Source organism: Pan troglodytes, chromosome 19 (genome assembly GCF_028858775.2).
Source record: "Pan troglodytes isolate AG18354 chromosome 19, NHGRI_mPanTro3-v2.0_pri, whole genome shotgun sequence".
Classification (NCBI taxonomy): domain Eukaryota; kingdom Metazoa; phylum Chordata; class Mammalia; order Primates; family Hominidae; genus Pan; species Pan troglodytes.
In genome coordinates this window covers 53785700-53806586 of record NC_072417.2, presented here as the reverse complement: position 1 = coordinate 53806586, position 20887 = coordinate 53785700, and the positions used below count along the sequence as shown (strand labels likewise).

Below are 20887 nucleotides of genomic sequence, written 5' to 3'. Positions count from 1 at the left end.
GAATTCACAGACTGACTAATAGGAGAACAGGTACTGTTATACTCCTGAGTATTCCCATCCTAAAACATGATTATCTATGTTTATGTTTCAGGATAGCACAAATGTTTATGTTATACATAATTAATATGGGAGTATTTTACATACATATGATAGAGAATATTACATATGTATAAAAATGTGTGCCATAATATATAATTTCTATCTTAATTATATATAAAACTCCCATGACAAAAATTTTATATACACATATACACATGTGCATGTGTGTGCATACACTCTTACTTTAAGACAGGAGTTCTATTATTACCTAATTGGGTGGTTTTAAAAAATAGAATTTATATATGATGAAAATTATATAATTTTATATATAAAAATATAACATATAATTTTATATATATAAAATCTCCACACATTTAGTATTTTATTAGTAAAGTTTTAATTTTGTTTCCATCATTTCAAGGGATTTGGGAAGAGGGCAAATTCGAAAAATAATTCACTGTGACAACTTGATCAATTTCCCAGTTTTTATCAATATATTCTTTATCCAGTTAGGTTTAAAAAATAAAATTTTTTAGGGAATTGTCATTCAATCTAACTTTAAAACAAAACTTATAGGCTGGCCACAGTGGCTCACACCTGTAATCCCAGCACTTTGGGAAGTCAAGGTCAGAGGATCTCCTAAGGCCAGGCGTTCAAGACCAGTCTGGGCAATGAAGCCAGACCTATGTCTACAAGAAAATTAAAATAATAATAATAACAATTAGGCGGTTGGGCGTGGTGGCTCATGCCTGTAATCCCAGCACTTTGGGAGGCCGAGGCGGGAGGATCATGAGGTCAGGAGATCGAGACCATCCTGGCTAACGCGGTGAAACCCTGTCTCTACTAAAAATACAAAAAAGTAGCAGGGCGTGGTGGCGGGTGCCTGTAGTCCCAGCTACTGGGGAGACTGAGACAGGAGAATGGCGTGAACCCGGGAGGCGGAGCTTGCCGTGAGCCAAGATCAGGCCACTGCATGCCAGCCTGGGCAACAGAGCAAAACTCTGTCTCAAAAAAAAAAAAAAAAAAAGAAAAAGAAAAAGAAAAAGAAAAAAATAATTAGTCAGGCATGGCGGTACACACCCATGGTCCCAGTCAGGCATGGCGGTACACACCCATGGTCCCAGCTACCTGGGAGGCTGAAGCAGGAGGATCACTTGAGCCCAGGAGGTCAAGACTGCAGTGAGCCGTGATTGTGCCACTGCACTCCAGCCTGGGTGATACAATGAAACTCTGACTCAAAAAATAAAAGAAAAAACGTATAGAAAGAACTTTAAGGCCGGGCGCGGTGGCTCACGCACTTTAGGAGGCCACCGCAGGCAGATCACGAGGTCAGGAGTTCAAGGACAGCCTGGCCAGCATGGTGAAACCTGGTCTCTACTAAAGATACCAAAAATTAGCCACACATGGTGGCGCGTGCCTGTAAACCCAGCTACTCGGGAGGCTGAGGTAGGAGAATCACTTGAAGCTGGGAGGCAGAGGTTGCAGTGAGCCAAGATGGCGCCACTGCACTCCAGCCTGGGTGAGGGGTCCAGACTGTCTCCAGAAAAAAAAAAAGAACTTTAAAAACTATGTGGTACCATGTAATATATAAATATTTTAAATAAATATACCATCCTCCTCCTGATGTCACATTTCCTGCTGTCGTGAAAGCTGACCAGGAGAAGAGTCAGAAGACTGACCAGCTGACCCTCAGCCTGTTTTTTCCCTGCTCCCTTCCTGAGGCATGGAGGTCAGCAAATCTTAAGGATTGGAAGGTTGAGATTACCCAACTAACACTGATTTGACAGGTGAGAAATCTGAAGATCAGAGAAAGTCAATAATTCCTCTAATATCACAAAATTGTGGCAAAATGGGAAAAACTAATGTTTTCTGCAATGCTTTGCAGCTTTCTCAGCAAGCAGTGAACTAGGAGGAGCTGAGATGTTCAGTGAGAGCACACATTAAAACCACCTGAGGAGCTTTCTCCTCATCTATACACCTGCAACTGCTCCAGGTGGAAGGGGAAAAGCCAACATGTGGCATTGTGGGGAGGGTTGATCTTTTTGGAAATAAATATTATATGCAGGACTTAAGAAAAAGTACCGCAGAATATAAAGTGAAAAATCTCCTCGCCCTTCTTCTCCAGCTGCTACCCAGTTACACTCCCAGAAGGCAACCAAAGTTACTAGTTTCTAGAGTGTCCTTTAGAAATATCCTACACATACATACACTCACACATTTTCCCCTATATAAATGGTGGCATACTAGAAACACACTGTTCTGTATCTTGCTTTTATTACTTAATACATCTTGGTTGGCCAGGCGCGGTGGCTCACACCTGTAATCCCAGCACTGTGGGAGGCCAAGGCGGGCGGATCACGAGGTCAGGAGATCGAGATCATCCTGGCTAACACGGTGAAACCCCATCTCTACTAAAAATACAAAAAAATTAGCCAAGCATGGTGGCGGGCGCCTGTAGTCCCAGCTACTCAGGAGGCTGAGGCGGGAGAATGGCGTGAACCCAGGAGGCAGAGCTTGCAGTGAGCCGAGATTGCGCCACTACCCTCCAGCCTGGGCGACACAGTGAGACTCCGTCTCAAAAAAAAAAAAAAAAAACCATCTTGGCAATTATTCTCATCAATTTATGGTTCTTTCTATTGCTAAACAGTATTTCACTATATGGGCTGGGTGCGGTGGCTCACGCCTGTAATCCCAGCACTTTGGGAGGCTGAGGCGGGTGGATCACCTGAGGTTGAGAGTTCGAGACCAGCTTGACCAACATGGTGAAACCCCGTCTCTACTGAAAATACAAAAATTAGCCAGGCGTGGTGGCACATGCCTATAATCTCAGCTACTCGAGAGGCTGAGGCAGGAGAATCGCCTGAACCCAAGAGGCAGAGGTTGCGGTGAGCCGAGATCGTGCCATTGCACTCCAGCCTGGGCAACAAGAATGAAACTCTGTCAAAAAAAAAAAAAAAAAAGAGTATTTCACTATATGAACATTCATGCATTTTGTAAAAGTTTTCCAACTAATTCTGATCTGCTGTCCTAAAACATGCTTTAAGTTATCTATCTCTGCACTCTCCTCCCAACTCAGATATCCCAAATAAATAAAGCTATAAATGGAATGAAGAGGCAAAAAAAAAGATTTTAACCCAGGGTCATCCAATTTTTTCTAACAGTGGCCTAAATGATTAGAAACCCATGAGGTACAATTTTTTAATGCACATTGTTTAACTTTCAGCTATGGTGAGTCCTGAGTTCAACAATTACACTCAATGTCACTCAAAGTCACAAGTTAAGTGACTTGTCCATTTTTTCCCTCATCTCAGTAATCCTTCCTTGTCCGTTTTGTGGTATGACTTTAGTGAAGTTTAACTTTATTATCTCAAAAAAAAAAAGTCAGTTTTCTTTAAAAGTACTATCCGCCCAATACAGAAGGAAACACATACACACACACACACACACACACATACACACACACTAGCAAAATCAGGAAATTAGCCCCTACTAGCATACAAATTTACAGGTCAAAGCAAGCCCTTCCTGTCCTCGCATGAACTGCAGCCTGGAGACCACGACAACCTCCTTCCTCAAAACTTATCCATGAGATACACGGCAACAGTGCTCAGATTTTGTTTTTTAATCAGAATGTTTTCCTCAAAAGTCTTAAATGAAAGCTAAATGTACAAAAGATACAATGGAGAAACATTCCGATCTAGTAAGAATGGGAGACCTAGGATTCATCTTTTCAGTCTCCCCCTGCCCTTTCCCATCCTTCTCTCCACCCTTCACTCTAGTCCTGGCTCACTAAGATACTTCGGCAGAATACTTCACATTTGAAACCCACTGAAATAAAAGAATCTAGTTTAAAGTTCAGACTGAAGGGGAAGGGAGCACCTTAAGTGGCAGTATCAAATTATAATTTCAGTTCTTAGCACCAAAACTCATTAACTCAGGGTAGTTACATGGTTGACTCATGAACTGAAAAAATTCTATGAATTGTTTAAGCAATCTGATCGAGATTTTATAAGCAACTTCCTCATCTCTTAAATATCAACATATAATGTTTTAGGATGGGAATAATATAGTAATAATTATATGTCACTGTCATAAAAGACAACAGCACTTCTAACTGAATTATACAGATAAACCCAGAACTAGCCTCTTATATATTGCAAACAGGTAATACAATATTGCAAAATGAAATTGATCTATTTAAGTTCCTTTTTAAATCCTCTCATATTAAATAAACACACACATATTTACTCAACAGGAAAATCTTGCAACAACAAAATTTCAAATACTATCCTGCCAAAAAAAAAAGCAATTTTTCCTCTCAGCAGGAACTCCTGGCTTTTGGCCCACAATTTTTGCATAACCAAAATGTGTTACACAAAGGTGTTCAAGGTGGCCTAAGCTATCTTGGAAAAAAAGCTAAAAATGGCCAGGCACAGTGGCTCACGCCTGTAATCCCAGCACTTTGGGAAGCCAAGGCCGGCGGATCACAAGGTCAGGAGATCAAGACCATCCTGGCCAACGTGGTAAAACTCCATCTCTACTAAAATACAAAAAAAAAAAAAAAAATTAGCCGGACATGGTGGCGCACACCTGTAGTCCCAGCTACTCGAGAGGCTGAGGCAGGGGAATCGCTTGAATCTGGGAAGCGGAGGTTGTAGTGAGCTGGCATCGTGCCACTGCACTCCAGATTGACAACAGAGCGAGACTCCATCTCAAAAAAAAAAAAAAAAAAAAAAAAGCTAAAAATATACTTCACTGTGGCAGGACTGCAGATGCCACTTCAGATGATCAAGAATGAATCCACCAAGCGTCACAATAGAGGTGAAGCCTACATTTCACCAAAGCAGAAAAAGGATCCCACAAAATATGTAATTTTTACATGATAAAATAATAAAACCTACTGATACAAAAGTATGGGGTAGGGCAATGCCTTTATGACATTCAAATGCTAAAATATTAGTTATTAAACTGAGGAAAATTAGGTCACACCAGTTCCCACAAAGCTGTCCAGCTCTAGACCAATTCTAAAAGTATGTTAGGCAAGACAAAGCTAAGAAGGACCACCACCCTGGGCATCCCAACACCCAAAATCCTCCAACCTGGGGATAATTTAAAGAAAGCCAACCTCCTAAACTTATTACAGAGTCCAGCATGCAGGAGAGGAAAGACTAGAAATTATCTAAGTGAATTCTGTAATTTGTACAAGACCAGAGTGGTGCTATACTGTAATAAATTTTCTCCTGTAAAATAAACTAAAGCATTCTTCCCTTTGGGGGGGAAAAAAGCTACTGCTTCTCAGCCTTTTGGTTAAGATCTAATCTGGGGGAATGCCATTAACAAGGTATTTTATTTGCAGCCTCTTTTGACATCATGACATCTTACTTAGAGAAACAAATGGAAGCTAAAGAAAAAGCTTTTTAGTTAACCTATCCTACCTCTTATAAAGTATGATATTGAAAGAGAAATTTTAATAAGGATATAATTATTTGATAAATCTATGGGTACACATATTCAATAAGTAATTCTGGCCAGGCACAGTGGCTCACGCCTGTAATCCCAGCACTTTGGGAGGCCGAGGCAAGTGGATCACTAGAAGCCAAGAGTTTGAGACCAGCCTGGCCAAAAAAACAAAACCCCATCTACACTAAAAATACAAAGCCTAACCGGGCATGGTGACACATGTCTGTAATCCCAGCTACTCAGGAGGCTGAGCAAGAGAATCACTTGAACTCAGGAGGCAGAGGTTGCAGTGAGACAAGATCATGCCACTGCACTCCAGCCTGAGCAACAGAACAAGACTCTATCTCAAAAAATAATAATAAATACATAATTCTTAAATGAAAGAAAAATGATGCTATTTTACCTCTACAAAAAGTGCTGTCCCAAGACAGCAGTACAATGTAACAATATCCAACTGAGAACTCTGTGGTATGTCGACACTACATTGAACTAATTCTCTGAACTGAACAACACTCACTCACTCACTCAACTTATAAGAACAAACATATTTCAAAGCCAGCCAAGCGTGGTGGCTCACATCTGTAATCCCAGCACTTTGGGAGGCAGAGGCAGGTGGATCACTTGAGGTCAGGAGTTCAAGGCCAGTCTGGCCAACCTGGCGAAACCTCGTCTCTACTAAAAATACAAAAAATACGGCTGGGCGCGGTGGCTCACGCCTGTCATTCCAGCACTTTGGGAGGCTGAGGCAGGAGGATCATGAGGTCAAGAGTTCAAGACCAGCCTGACCAACATGTGAAACTCCATCTCTACCAAAAATACAAAAATGAGCTGGGCGTAGTGGCACACGCCTGTAATCCCAGCTACTTGGGAGGCTGGGGCAGGAGAATCGCTTGAACCTGGGAGGCAGAGGCTGCAGTGAGCAGAGATTGCACCACTGCGTTCCAGCCTGGGCAACAGGGCGAGACTCCGTCTCAAAAAAAAAAAAAAAAAACAAAAAATTAGCCAGGCGTGGTGGTGCGCACCTGTAATCCCAGCTACTCAGGAGGCTGAGACACGAGAATCACTTGAACCTGGGGGGCAGAGGTTGCAGTGAGCCGAGATCGCACCCCTGCACTCCAGGCTGGACGACAGAGCAAGACTTCATCTCAAAAAAAAAAAAAAAGAACAAATATACTTCACAACCAAAGTGGATGACTACATGCCAATTCCCTCCTTGATTAACACAAAAGAAGAACAAAGAAATTGAGATAAGAACAATTTTAATGTAGATATTTGGCCTGAATTAATAGATATAACAATATCTAAGTGGATATTACTAAAAGAGTTACCATTTACTGAGCTCTAGATATATACTAGCCAGTGTACTAAGACTTGGTGTGTGCATGAGCTCACCTAAAAGTCTGGTTCCACTATTAGCTCTAAGGCTGTAGGAAAGCTACATAACTTCCTCAAGCTACGTTTTTCTAACTCAGAGACAGATACCTTAAAGATCATCTGCTGCTGCCTCCCCTTTGACCCACTAACAGAGACTACAGGTTATTAAGCAATATAAATCAAGGGTTATGAACAGACTCTGTTTTTTGCTGCACCCCTCTCAGCACCCCCGAGCTCCATAAATCTTAAAGTCAAATGCTTTTAGCCTACTTTATTTTGGTACACACCTTAGAAACAAACAGAACTATCAAACACCTGTGAAGGCAAAGATCAGCTCTGTTCTGCTCTACATGGCCTCTGCAGCAGCTAGCAGTACTTAGCTGTCAGTAACACCCACTCCAACAGCAAGTTGTTTAGCTGTTCCTTACACACACACACACACACACACACACACACACACACACACTCTGAAGCTTCCCAGGCCTCTCCATCTAACTACCACCATCCTTACCTCTTGCTGCAAAAAAACTCCTAACTGGGCTTCCCACTTGAATACTTTCTCAACTCAAAAAGCCAAGTGTTCTTTTTAAACCTTAAATCAGAACATGTCACTCTCCTGCTTCAGATTCCCCAAGGATTTCCTACGCACCGCAAATAAAGTCTCAACTACTTACGATGACCCAAGGCCCTACTTGATTTGGCCTGCTTACTTTCCAGATTGCTCACTAGGCCCCAGCAACATGAGTTTCCTTTCAGTTTCTTCAGGAGCCCTTCTCTGCCAGGTCCTTCCTAACTGGGTCTTTGTCCTTTACTCTCTGCCAGGAACGCTGTTCCTGGCTCATTCAGGTGGCTAGCTCCTCCTCAAACTTAAGGTCTCAGTTCAAATGTCATCTCAGAAGAGTCTTTCTAACCACCCTACATATAAGGTAAGCTCCCACGAGTTACTCTCAATCACATCACCCTTTTTGTTCCTTTATAGGTTTATCATAATCTGAAATGGATTACGTACTTCATTTTATTTGAGTATATTGTCTTCTCTCACTAGAATAAAAACTACCTGTTTGATTCTCTACAATATTTGTTGAATAAAATAAACAAACTCCCATTCATGGGTCTAATTTTTTTAAAAGAAATAAACAAGAAATATACGAATATACGAGACTTATCTGTACAGGACTTATTTGAAGCAAAGTGTGAAAATCTACTGAGGGACATAAAAATCTATTTGAACACAGGATAGAAAGTACATAAAGATGTCAATTTCCCCAAACTTCACCTACAATTTCAGTATTCCCAATCAATATTCAGCATTCAATAAAAATCTCTATGATTTCTTTTTGAATGTCACAGAATGATTCTAAAGTTCATCTAGGAGAACACATAGACCAGAATTGTCAAAGTCTGAAAAAAAAAAAGAGTAATGAACAGGTAACTAACCCCATCTGTATTAAAATTATAAAATGATAGTAATTTAAAGTATATGGTAATCAAAGAGATCAAAATAAAATAATAAGAGATCAAAATAAAATAATACACAAGAGATCAAAATAAAATAACAAGACCAATCAGAAATAGTCCCAAACACATTTAGTAAATGACAAAAGCTGCAATTCTAATAGTGGGGCAAAAAACAGATTATTCACTAAATGGTGCTGACACAACTAGCTAGTTAGGGTAGAATTCACACACAATTTTATCCCCCAAAATATGTCTCACTTCTTATACCAGAAATAAATTCCAGATGGATCAAAGAATTAGAAGTTTTAAAAAGAGAAGGAAAAGAAAAGGAGAAAAAGAAACCATTGAAGTATTAAATTACAACCTGGGGACTCCTTTGTTTTAAAAATACAAAAAGGCATGCAGTTAAAAAGTCTTCCTCTCACTCATTCTTCTTACTGTGACAACCAATGTTTCCAAGTATCATATATCCTGTGATATACAAGCAAACATGTATACATTGTTTTTCATCTTTAAAGCAAAGACACATAGAGGCATATAATGTTCCTCGCTTTGTTTTTCTAGTTTAGTAGATAGGTGAATATTTTACATTTTGGAGTAAGGAAAGTCTTAAGTAGAGCACAAAACACAAAAGTCACATAAACAGACTAATAAGAGTCACAGCTAACATTTATTATTTACTTACTTTGTGCCAGCCACTATGCCTAATGCTATTTACATTATCTCCATTTTACAAATAAGGAAATTAAGGTGTACAGAGATTAAATAATGTGCCCAAGGTCCCACAGCAGCATGGTGCTGGGTTTGGATATATCTGACTACATAACATTACAAAAGAATAGCCAGGGGGATATGTGCACACACATGAATAAAGTGAATAAGGCCAGGCGCGTTGGCTCACGCCTGTAATCCCAACGCTTTGGGAGGCCCAGGCGGGTGGATCACCTGAAGTCGGGAGTTTCAGACCAGCCTGACCAACAAGGAGAAACCCCATCTGTAGTAAAAATACAAAATTAGCCAGGCATGGTGGTGCAGGCCTGTAATCCCAGCTACTCAGGAGGCTAAGGCAGGAGAATCACTTGAACCCAGGAGGCAGAGATTGAGGTGAGCTGAAATCCTGCCATTGCACTCCAGCCTGGGCAACAAGAGCAAAACTCTGTCTCAAAAAAAAAAAAAAAGAAAGAAAAAAGTGAATATGTAGAGAACTTTTTAACCTGTTAAAAACCAATAACCCCATCAGGAAATAACCAAAGAACAAAAGTAGGCAATTTATAAAAGACATATGGCTGGGCTCAGTGATGCATGCCTGTAATCCCAGCACTTCGGGAGGCCGAGGTGGGTGGATCACCTGAGGTCAGGAGTTCGAGACCAGCCTGACTAACATGGTGAAACCCCATCTCTACTAAATATATAAATTAGCCAGGCGTGGTGGCAGACGCCTGTAATCCCAGCTACTTGGGAGGCTGAAGCAGGGGAAATTGCTTGAACCTGGGAGGCGGAGGTTGCAGTGAGCTGAGATCGTGCCATTGCACTCCAGCCTGGGCAACAAGAGCGAGGCTCTGTCTAAAAGAAAAGAAAAGAAGAGGAAAAAAAAAAAAAGGTCGGGCGCAGTGGCTCATGCCTGTAATCCCAGCACTTTGGGAGGCCAAGGTGGGTGGATCACCTGAGGTCGAGAGTTCGAGACCAGCCTGGCCAACACAGAGAAACCCCGTCTCTACTAAAAATACAAAATTAGCTGGGAGTGGTGGTGCATGCCTGTAATCCCAGCTACTAGGGAGGATGAGGCAGGAGAATCGCTTGAACCCAGGAGGCAGAGGTTGCAGTGAGCTGAGATCAAGCCATTGCACTCTAGCCTGGGCAACAAGAGCGATACTCCATCTCAAAAAAAAAAAAAAAAAGAAAGAAAGACAGAAATACAACTATCCCCATATTAAAAAATGTTTAGCCTCAATCTTGATGGATAAAAGGCCAATCAGAATCTCATTTTTTCAGTTCCTAAATTGTCAAAATGTTTTAAACCGTAATATCTAGTATTGGCCAGAGTATGCGGCATACCTGAATACTACTGGTAGCTTTACAAATTGGTACAACAATCTTTTGGAAGGAAAATGTATAAATATCTATCCATATCTACATTATTCACATCTTTTGATTCAGCAACTCCACTTCTAGGAATCTATCCTACAAAGCTGTTTGTACAAGTACACAAAATGCATATACATATGTACATGTGCATAAATATTCACACACACACACACACACAATTGTTTACAGCTTTGTTTTTCTGGCAAAAAAAAAAAAAAATCTAGTGACCGTAAGTTGATTAAGCAAATTACGGTATTTTCTTTTTTTTTTTGAAACGGAGTCTCACTCTGTCGCCCAGGCTGGAGTCCAGTGGCATGATCTCGGCTCACTGCAACCTCCACCTCCGTTTCAAGTGATTCTCCTGCCTCAGCCTCCCGAGTAGCTGGGATTACAGGCACATGCCACCATGGCTGGCTAATTTTTGTATTTTTAGTAGAGATAGGGTTTCACCATGTTGGCCAGGCTGGTCTTGAAGTCCTGACCTCCGGTGATCCACCTGCCTCGGCCTCCCAAAGTACTGGGATAACAGGCATGAGTCACCATGCCTGGCAAATTATGGTATCTTCATGTACTAGAAATGGGATATTAAGTTGCTGTTAATGATTGATAGAGGTAACTGAAATAAATAGACAAACTTGGAACAGTAGTATATAAAAGAATAGTACATTATGATCCCATAATATAGAAAATTATACAAACACAGAAAAGAAAACTGGAAGAATATGCAACAAACTCAGTAGATTACATCCAAGAAGTGGTTCTTTCAATTTCGGTATATATATAAAATAATGTATTACTTATAATTAGTGAAAGATAAGATTTTAAAATAGCATATCCTCCTTCATGCATTCAAATGATTTTGTGTGAATATAAAGTAACTTCTTCCTCCCCCTCAACAGAATGTATATACTCTTACATCAGGTATATTTACGTTCTGCATATTTTAGGTTATAACTCCTAGATAGCACAAGTTTTGATTTCATTCCAAATACCTCCAAATACATAAAAGTTATTGTAATTAAAAATGAATTTAAAAATCTTAAAAGTAACGCAAAGTTAAACATCTTTGAACAGAAACTCAAAGTCATGATGATGACTACTTAAAACAAACATTTTCAAAATTACATAAATCTCTATGTTATTGCCAGGGGAAATGAATTGCCTAAAACAAATTACTCCGAATGTGAACTGCGTATGACAGTGATAATGGCAAGAAGAATGTCTGTCAGTTTAACAAAGTATGGGGTAAAGGGGCAATCTATAAGCATAAAGGTGACTCTCATCATAAATCTAAGAGTCAAATTTTCCTAGAAAAATGTAACCTTGGCGGGGCGCAGTGGCTCACGCCTGTAATCCCAGCACTTTGGGAAGCCGAGGCAGGCGGATCACGAGGTCAGGAGATCGAGACCATCCTGGCTAACACAGTGAAACCCCATCTCTACTAAAAATACAAAAAATTAGCCGGGCGTGGTGGCAGACGCCTGTAGTCCCAGCTACTCTGGAGGCTGAGGCAGGAGAATGGTGTGAACCTGGGAGGTGGAGCTTGCAATGAGCCGAGACCGCAACTCCATCTCCAAAAAAAAAAAAAAAAGAAAAAAAAAAAGAAAAGAAAAATGTAACCTCAATATATTTGGTTTTGATATCAGTTTATTTGTGTATAACAAAGAATAAAAACAGACAAACAGCCCAAATTTTGTTCCTCGAGTACACTGTAATGGGGGAAATAAATCCAAATAAGTTAGGATTCTTGACTTTTCCTTTACTCCTGACTAATCTACTTAATTTTTTATATAAAACTAGTCGATATTATTCTTTCAAAGGGAGTCCTGAATTCTATTATAATCCTATCAACCAACCGTTCCATATATCTTTTTTTTTTTTTTTTTTTTTGAGACGGAGTCTCGCTCTGTCGCCAGGCTGGAATGTAGTGGCGCAATCTCGGTTCACTGCAACCTCTGCCTCCCAGGTTCAAGCGATTCTCCTGCCTCAGCCTCCTGAGTAGCTGGGACTACAGGCGCGTGCCACCATGCCCAGCTAGTTTTTTTTTTTGTTTTTTTTTTGTGTGTTTTTAGTAGAGATGGGGTTTCACCACGTTGGCCAGAATGGTCTCGATCTCTTGACCTCGTGATCCACCTGCCTTGGCCTCCCAAAGTGCTGGGATTACAGGCGTGAGCCACCGTGCCTGGCCAACCATTCCGTATTTCTAACTCACAGTTTTTTCCTAGGATTGAAACTACTCCAAAATTCCCTGCATATATAAATTAAAACATTATTGCATTCTAATATTATCTAGAACCATGAGTGCTGTCTAGGATGAACCAATCCCATGTTTACTTTCTCTTTCTCCCCAAAATTCCAATAAACAGAATTTTTTTTTTCTTTTTTAAAGAAATGCTTTTAACTGGGCTCAGTGGCCCGCACCTATAATCCCAGCACTTCAGGAGGCCAAGGTGGGAGGATCACTTGAGCCCAGCAATTTGAGGTCAGCCTGAGCAACATAATGAGACCCTGTTTCTACAAAATAAAAAAATTGACCAGGTGTGGTGGCACACACCTGTAGTCCCAGCTACTCAGAAGGACCGCGTGAGCCCAGGACTCGGAGGCTGCACTGAACTATGATCACACCACTACACTCCAGCCTGAAGCCTCCAGAGACAGACCCTCTGTAAAAAAGAAAAAAAAAAAGAAATATTTTGATAATTTACTAATTACAGCTATGTTAGTCACTGACATTGGTGAAATTTCTACCTGTTTTTTAATTTCCAAAAACTATTCAGCATCAAACTGCCATATGTGTATCAGAGATCTTCTACAGCAACCACACTAACTCTAGCTGCTAAGCTCATTTTTATGCATTCAACAAGTATCTACTAGTCCTAGGCACAGGGTGTTATTCTGGGAGTGGGAAAAGAAGAAAAAAATTTTTTAAAACTCAGATACAGACATGCCTACAAAGGGCTTACAGTCTAGAGGCAAAGGATCAAGAGTTTCCAGAATAAAAAATATACATTTTGGAGAAGAGGGAATAGGAGAGACACTTCCTGGATGATGTAATATGTGATCAAACCCTTGAAAAATAGGATAAATTTAGACGTAGTAGAGTTTGGAAGAGTAAGGGAGGAAAGGAGTATTCCAGAAACAAGCATAGTAACAAGAAAAAAAAACAAAAAATTCTTCTTAATGCAACACAAAATAGCCCAAGTAGAATAAAGAAATATGCCATGCTTCAGTATTTATGTAAAGATTATCAGCTTAATAAGAATATGCCTTTTCCTTTACAATAAATTTTATAGGCCGGGCATGGTAGCTCATGCCTGTAATCCCAGCACTTTGGGAGGCCATGGTGGGAGGATTACTTGAGCCCAGAATTCAAGACCAGGCTGGGCAAAACAATCAGACCCCATCTCTATTTTTAAAACATTAAAATAAAATAAATTTTATAGCATGAATACATACAGAAAATGAATATTACAAATAAGCTTTTGGATGTAAAAAAAAAAAAAAACAAAGAATACACTCGGCCAAGTGCGATGGCTCACGCCTGTAATCCCAACACTTTGGGAGGCCAAGGCGGGCAGATCACTTGAGGCCAGGAGTTCAAGATCAGCCTGGCCAACATGGCGAAACTCTGTCTCTACTAAAAATACAAAAATTAGCGGGGCATTGGTGGCATATGCCTGTAATCCCAGCTACTTGGGAGGCTGAGCACGAGAATCACTTGAACCTGAGAAGTGGAGGTTGCAGTGAGCTGAGATTGTGCCACTGTACTCCAGCCTGGGCAATAGAGTGAGACTCTGTCAAAAAAAAAAAAATGTTCATGTTTGTGCTATTTATCTAAGCTTTTATATTAATATAACAATTGAAATCCTTCATACTTAAAAAAAAATCCAGAAGTCTGAGAGTAGGCAAAACAAGCAACAGCTAATTTTATAAAATAATTTAACCTATTTGTAGGCCAGGTGTGGTGGCTCACGCCTGTAATCCCAGCACTTTGGGAGGCTGAGGCGGGAGGATCACCTGAGGTCAGGAGTTCGAGATCAGCCTGACCAATATGGAGAAACCCTGCCTCTACTAAAAAATACAAAATTAGCAGGGCGTGGTGGTGCATGCCTGTAATCCCAGCTACTTGGGAGGCTGAAGCAGGAGAATTGCTTGAACCCAGGAGGCAGAGGTTATGGTGACCTGAGACAGCGCCATTGCACTCCAGCCTGGGCAACAAGAGTGAAACGCTGCCTCAAAAATAACAGTAATAATAATAATTTAAACTATTTATTTGGGCCTCAGGGGTATTTAAACCACTGGCATAATAAAATTTCCATCACTATTAATACTTAAATTCCATGAAGTGTCACTGGATCCAGATAACCTCAAAGACATTTTTGTTTAAGAAGATATTCATCAAAGCAGATTAAAAATTAAGCAAACTAAATAATTCCTGGTGATCACTGTAACACTGACATAGATCAGTATCAATTTTTTCAAACTACATTTTCATTGCCGAAATTTAACATTAAGAAGTATCTTAAATTCGATACCTAAGCTAAATATCCAAAGTAATCTCTCATTTCCTATTCACTCCAATTTTTTTTTTTTTTTCTTGAGGCAGAGTCTCACTCAGTCACCCAGGCTGGAGTGCAGTGGCGCAATCTCGGCTTACTGCAAGCTCCGCCTCCCGGGTTCACGCCATTCTCCTGCCTCAGCCTCCCGAGTAGCTGGCACTACAGGTGCGTGCCATCATGCCCGGCTAATTTTTTGTATTTTTTTAGTAGAGACAGGGTTTCACCATGTTGGCCAGGATGGTCTCGATCTCCTGACCTCATGATCCGCCCACCTCGGCCTCCCAACGTGCTGAGATTACAGGTGTGAGCCACCGCGCCTGGCCAATTTTTAAGTGTCAATCATCAAATCGATTCATCCCATGGATGATACAGTGTAACACAGTGAACACTATAATAGATACGAAAAGACTTAGATTCTGCTATTGCCCAACTTTAGCAACTTAGGCAGGTAAATCACTTCACTTCTCCGACCTTCAGTGTTATCGAAAGTAAAACAAGACTAGATAATCTGACTCTACATTCTATAAATTAGCTCTTTTTATTTTATTTTTATTTATTTATTTTTTTTTTGAGAGACAGTCTTGCTCTGTCACCCAGTCTGAAGTGAGTGCACTGGCATGATCATGGCTCACTGCAACCTCAACCTCCCAGGCTCAGCTTCCCAAGTAGCTGGGACCACAAGCACACTCTGCTAATTTTTCAATTTTTTTGTAGAGATGGGACTCGCTCTGTTGTGCAGGTTGGTCTCAAACGCCTGGCCTCAAGTGGTCCTATCACCTCAGCCTCCCAAAGTACTAGGATTATAGGCATGAGCCACTGTGCCCTGCCATTAACATTTTATTTTAACCAATTTTGTTGTTTTTGAGATCGTTGTTAAATAAAAGTAACAGCAGCACATACGGAAGAAGCAAACTGTCTGAAGAACTCCATAGGAACATTCGCAGTGTTTCATACAGTCTCAGACTTTCAAATGCAAAGAAAAAAAAAATAGGTTGTATCTGAAGACTATTCTAGTAATATTTTGACCACACAAGCTACTGGGGTAGGAAAAAAATGGTAGAAGAACAGTATAAGTGTTCAAGGAAAAATGCCACCACAAGAAAACCAAAATAAAAAACAGATGCTCCACATACGGTTATTACTACATTACAGAAGCTTTTCATAGCTTTCCAGTGCTCTTAAAAAGTACTAATAGAAAAAGAAACAAAATGTTTTCTTAACCATTTACATGTATACATGTATTTTTTGCATCCTCAAACCTGAAAAGGACCAAATATAAGATAATCTATAGGGCCGGGCACAGTGGCTCACACCTGTAATCCCAGCACTTTGGGAGGCCAAGGCGGGTAGATCATGAGGTCAGGAGTTCAAGACCAGCCTGACCAACACGTCTCTACTAAAAATACAAAAATTAGCCAGGCATGGTGGCGCATGCCTATAATCCCAGCTACTCAGGAGGCTGAGGCAGGAGAGTCACTTGAACCTGGGAAGCAGAAGTTGCAGTGAGCCTGAGATCACGCCACTGCCCTCCAGCCTGGGTGACAAGAGCGAGACCCTGTCTCAAAGAAAAAAAAAGAAAAAAAAAGATAATCTATAGACTGAGTTATTTGTGAATATAACTGATCTGTTCGACTATATTTTATAACTTTCTAGTATTTAGTAGTGTGCCAGAACATAAAAAGCACCTCATACTGGTTGAATAAGTGAGTAAACAAAAATATATGAATCTCTAATCTATAAATAAGACTATACACAATAAATTCTGATCAACCTTTACTAGTTGTTTTATATCATAGTCTAGTAAAATCCAGTATCTTAAGTAAAAGAACAGATGGAACTAAATATGCAAGAGTTCCATCATTCCCAGGCATCAAGAAGAATTTGAAATTACAACTAAGATAGATCACAGAATACAATTAAAACCAAATAACCAAAACGTATTTTTTAAAAAACAAACAGCCTGACATTCACCTACATCAACCCCCAGTCTATCCAAAGGCCTTTGCCTTCTACAGCAGATAACAAAGGTAAGAAAAGAAAATCTCACCAATTCATAACACAATTTCTTTTAATGCTTTTAAGGCCGGGTGCAGTGGCTCACCCCTATCATCCTAGCACTTTGGGAGGCTGAGACAGGCAGATCGCTTGAGCCCAGGAGCTCGAGACCAGCCTAGGCAACATGGTCAAACCCTTTCTCTACAAAAAAAAAAAAAAAAAAAAAATTAACCAGGCGTGGTGGCCTGTGCCTGTAGTCCCAGCGACTTGGGAGGCTGAGGTGGAAGGATCACCTGAGTCCAGAGGTCAAGGCTGCAGCGAGCCACTGTATTTCAGCCTGGGCAAAAGAGACCCTGTCTCAAAAAAAAAAAAAAAAAAAGCTTTAAAAAAGTTATTGACTAATCTAATCTTTCCTATAAGTTAATTTCCATCATTTCATTCTTTTTTGATTAAGAGGACAGGCAAAACACAAATTTTACTGTTTTTTAAATCCAACAAGTATTCAATTAAAAATAAGCCAGGCACGGTGGCTCACGCCTGTAATCCCAGCACTTTGGGAGGCCAAGGCAGGCGGATCACGAGGTCAGGAGATCGAGACCATCCTGGCTAACACGGTGAAACCCCGTCTCTACTCAAAGTACAAAAAAATTAGCCAGGCATGGTGGCACGCGCCTGTAGTCCCAGCTACTCGGGAGGCTGAGGCAGAAGAATTGCTTGAACCCGGAGGCGGAGGTTGCAATGAGCTGAGATTGCACCACTGCACTCCAGCCTGGGTGACAGAGCAAGACTCTGTCTCAAAAAAAAAAACAAAAACAAAAAAAACACATAAAATCAGCGAAGGGCCTATCCTGCTCTCAAGAAATAAAATAGGTACATAAATACCTACAAGATAGAAAGTGTAAATGCCGCGAGAGATGTGCAGAAAAAGCATTACAGGAGCCCAGAGGGAGCTGTTACCACCTCACAGAAATATAACCCCTTCAATCTGTTTAAAACAATTTTATAACTATTAACTCCCTTTAGGCTCACAACAGCCAACCCTAGGAGAGTAGATGTTTACCTAATATTCAAGATGAGGAAACTGAAGCACAGAAAGGTTGATCAAGTTCCAAAATCACATAGTTAGAGCAAGAATCAAGATACTTTGTATTATATTTTCTCCGGGGGAGTAGTTCAACATATGGCAAGCCTTTTGTAAAAGGAGAGAGTATTTTAGTATTGTAAGTAATCAGTTCCTACTGTGAGCATTTTATACATAGCTATATCCATATATACAATTAATCTTGATGTCCATTAACAGGTGTGCTTAAAGCAAGGCCAAGCAACTGGGTACTATAAATATTAAAACAAATAAATAAACTTCCACCGGATGTTAACAGAAAAAGAAAAAAAGATACAAGATTTCTCTCTCCAGTAACTTGCGGTTACTTCTTCTGTAATTGTTACCCTTGTCTAAATAACATTCTAAAATTGGTCTGCTCCTGAGCCCGGGCAAGTACAAGTTGGTTCATCCAATAAATATCTTCATGAAAAGGTACATCAAAACATTTTTAAAAGCTATTAAAAATTAAACGATGCCATCAACTCTTCAGTTATCCACAGGACAATCACATGTGACCCAGCATCAGCAGCTATTGATCAAGATATATTGAACGAATGAATGAATCTTTGTAGGCATTTTTAAATCCCGGGCCTGTTGCTCCTTGCACAGTGCCATGTTCAGCCTTCCATCACTGCCTCACCAGGGTGCACACAAGGAATGTAAATTTCAATATAATTAGGATATAATTAGAGAAGCAAATCCGATGCAGGTTTACATACTAATCCCAAAGATTAGAATTACCTATACTACTACTATCCAAGGTTAACTCTGTTGAAGAGGCACCGCAGCATGCAACATCACATAAAGAAAACTGACACTTCCTGAGCAAATAGTTTTCGTCCATATCACTTATTCCCATCCATTCCTTTAATACATGACTATTCCTGATCCAGTTAATTTGAAGAATTCAGTCTCCTCTCCATAAAGGCTGATTTCACAACTACAGTTTCTCAAATTCCTCTCTCCCCAAAAAGGGGTGCACTCACGGACTTCGCTTAAGAAAACACCAACAATAAACGGCAGAAGGTATAGTGTTCGGATCTTTGCCATCTCCACCAGTACCCAGCCTTCGCCATTACACCCTGAAGCGGTCTGTTAGAAAGGTGAACTAATTTACTCTGCACGCACTTGTCCATGGCTGTCAACCTCCGCAGCCCCTTCTACACTTCCAAGTCGGCCACCAACTCCGCCTCAGTGAGCCCAGGCCCGCCACCTGCGCCGGCCCCACCCGGGGCACCGGCTGCCCGCTCTCCCTCGCAGGCCCTGTAGGCTCCGCACGCCCCTCCGCACAGGACACCTCGGGGCCAGCCCCGGCCCGGCCACAGCCCATTCTTCCTCCAAACTCCATAAGCCTCCGCTAGCCCAGCCCGAGCTCCCCGCCGCGCCCGGCTCTCTCCTGGGCTGCCGAGGGGAAGAGGCCAGGCGGCCAGGACGGGTCCCGACCTGCCCAGGCCTGCGACACCCCCCGCCCGGCGGAGAAACCGTCCCAGCGGCTGCTGCCCCGGGAGCCCTCGGAAGCCCCCGGACTAGCAGGAGCCCGGAGGCCGGGGTTGCAGGCGCCAGGGCCTACTCACCGGGAGCTGGCTAAGCGTGGGAGCCGACGTGCGCCCCGGCCTGAGGAGTGGGACGCGGCCACGGCGCGCGGCCCTACACCGGGACCTCGCTCGGCGCGGCGAGTCGGACGCTCACTCCAGCCGCCGCCGCCGCCGCCGCGGCTGCTGCTTCGCCACCTTGACCGCCATCTTGACTCAACCCCTCTCCCTCCCCCCAGCCCGCGGAGCCGCGGCTAAGGCGGCTCCAGCGCCGGCTCCTCCTCCTTCCGGAGAGTTGGAAGACCAACTCCCTCCGCTGGCCGGGCGCCTCTCCTACCTCGGCGGAGCTTCCCGGGTCGCGCTGCGCCCGGTCTCTTCACGTCTCCTCTAGGCCTGGCAGCGGCGGTCCTCTCGGACGGATACGGGGCCGGGCAGCGCCCAGCCGGATCCAGCGCTGCTGCCATCGTGCCCTGGGCTTGTGCGCCCCCCGCCTGCCCGTCTGTTCCGCTTGCCCGAGGCCTTCCTCAGGCGTGGGAAAAGGAAAAACTCAGGCCGTGGAAGGGACCCTGCAAACCCCTCCGCGGCGTGGTGGGGCGGCGGCGGCCTCTGGCCGGAGCTGCGTAGAGGGAAGCCGGTCCCCTCGTGGCTGGGAGCTGGAGGGGTGCATTTCGACCTGCCCAAGATACTTTCTAGGGCTCTGGCTGGAATTCGCACCAAGCCCTCACTGAAATGCTGGGCGAGGCCGATTTGTCCACGATGTTGCTCCTTAACCTTAAGTTACTTGCAAGAGGAGCCTGTGGCCCTCGCGACTGTTAAGTGCACGCTCAGCCTCACCCTGCTGGGGAAACGACGGTTCCTCGTAACCGCACGCATACGTTCCTTTAGAAAAGCCAGGCCCGACCGGACGCAGTGGGTCACGCTTGTAATCCCAGCACTTTGGGAGGCCGAGGCGGGCCCATCACTTAAGGTCAGGAGTTCGAGACCAGCCTGACGAACATGGAGAAACCCCGTCACTACTAAAAATACAAAAATTAAGCGGGCGTGGTGGCGCGCGCCAGTAATCCCAGCTACTGGGGAGACCGAAGTGGGAGAATTGCTTGAACGCGGGAGGCTGAGGTAGCAGCGAGTCTAGGTCGCGCCACTGCACTCCAGCCTGGGCGACGGAGCCAGACCCTGTTTCAAAAAAAAAAAAAAAAAAAAAAACACGAAAGGGCCGGGCGCGGTGGCTCAGGCCTGTAATCCCAGCACTTTGGGAGGCCGAGGCGAGCGGATCACGAGGTCAG

At 42.5% G+C, this 20887-nt stretch overlaps 1 protein-coding gene across 31 annotated transcripts in view; it reads right to left on the bottom strand.

Moving 5' to 3' along the window:
• Positions 1 to 20473, bottom strand: part of NCOR1 (nuclear receptor corepressor 1) — a 184270-nt gene extending 163797 nt beyond the window's left edge. For 14 of the 31 annotated variants that reach the window (XM_016932275.3, XM_016932278.3, XM_054670434.2 and 11 more), the window contains exon 1: positions 19647 to 19827. The gene's annotated coding sequence lies outside the window, so the exon portion shown is untranslated. Of the gene's footprint in view, positions 1 to 19646; positions 19858 to 19941 lie in introns of those variants that run through there. The other 17 variants (XM_016932277.3, XM_054670429.2, XM_054670433.2 and 14 more) reach the window with 3 other exon arrangements.
• Between the last annotated feature and the right edge of the window lie 414 nt (positions 20474 to 20887).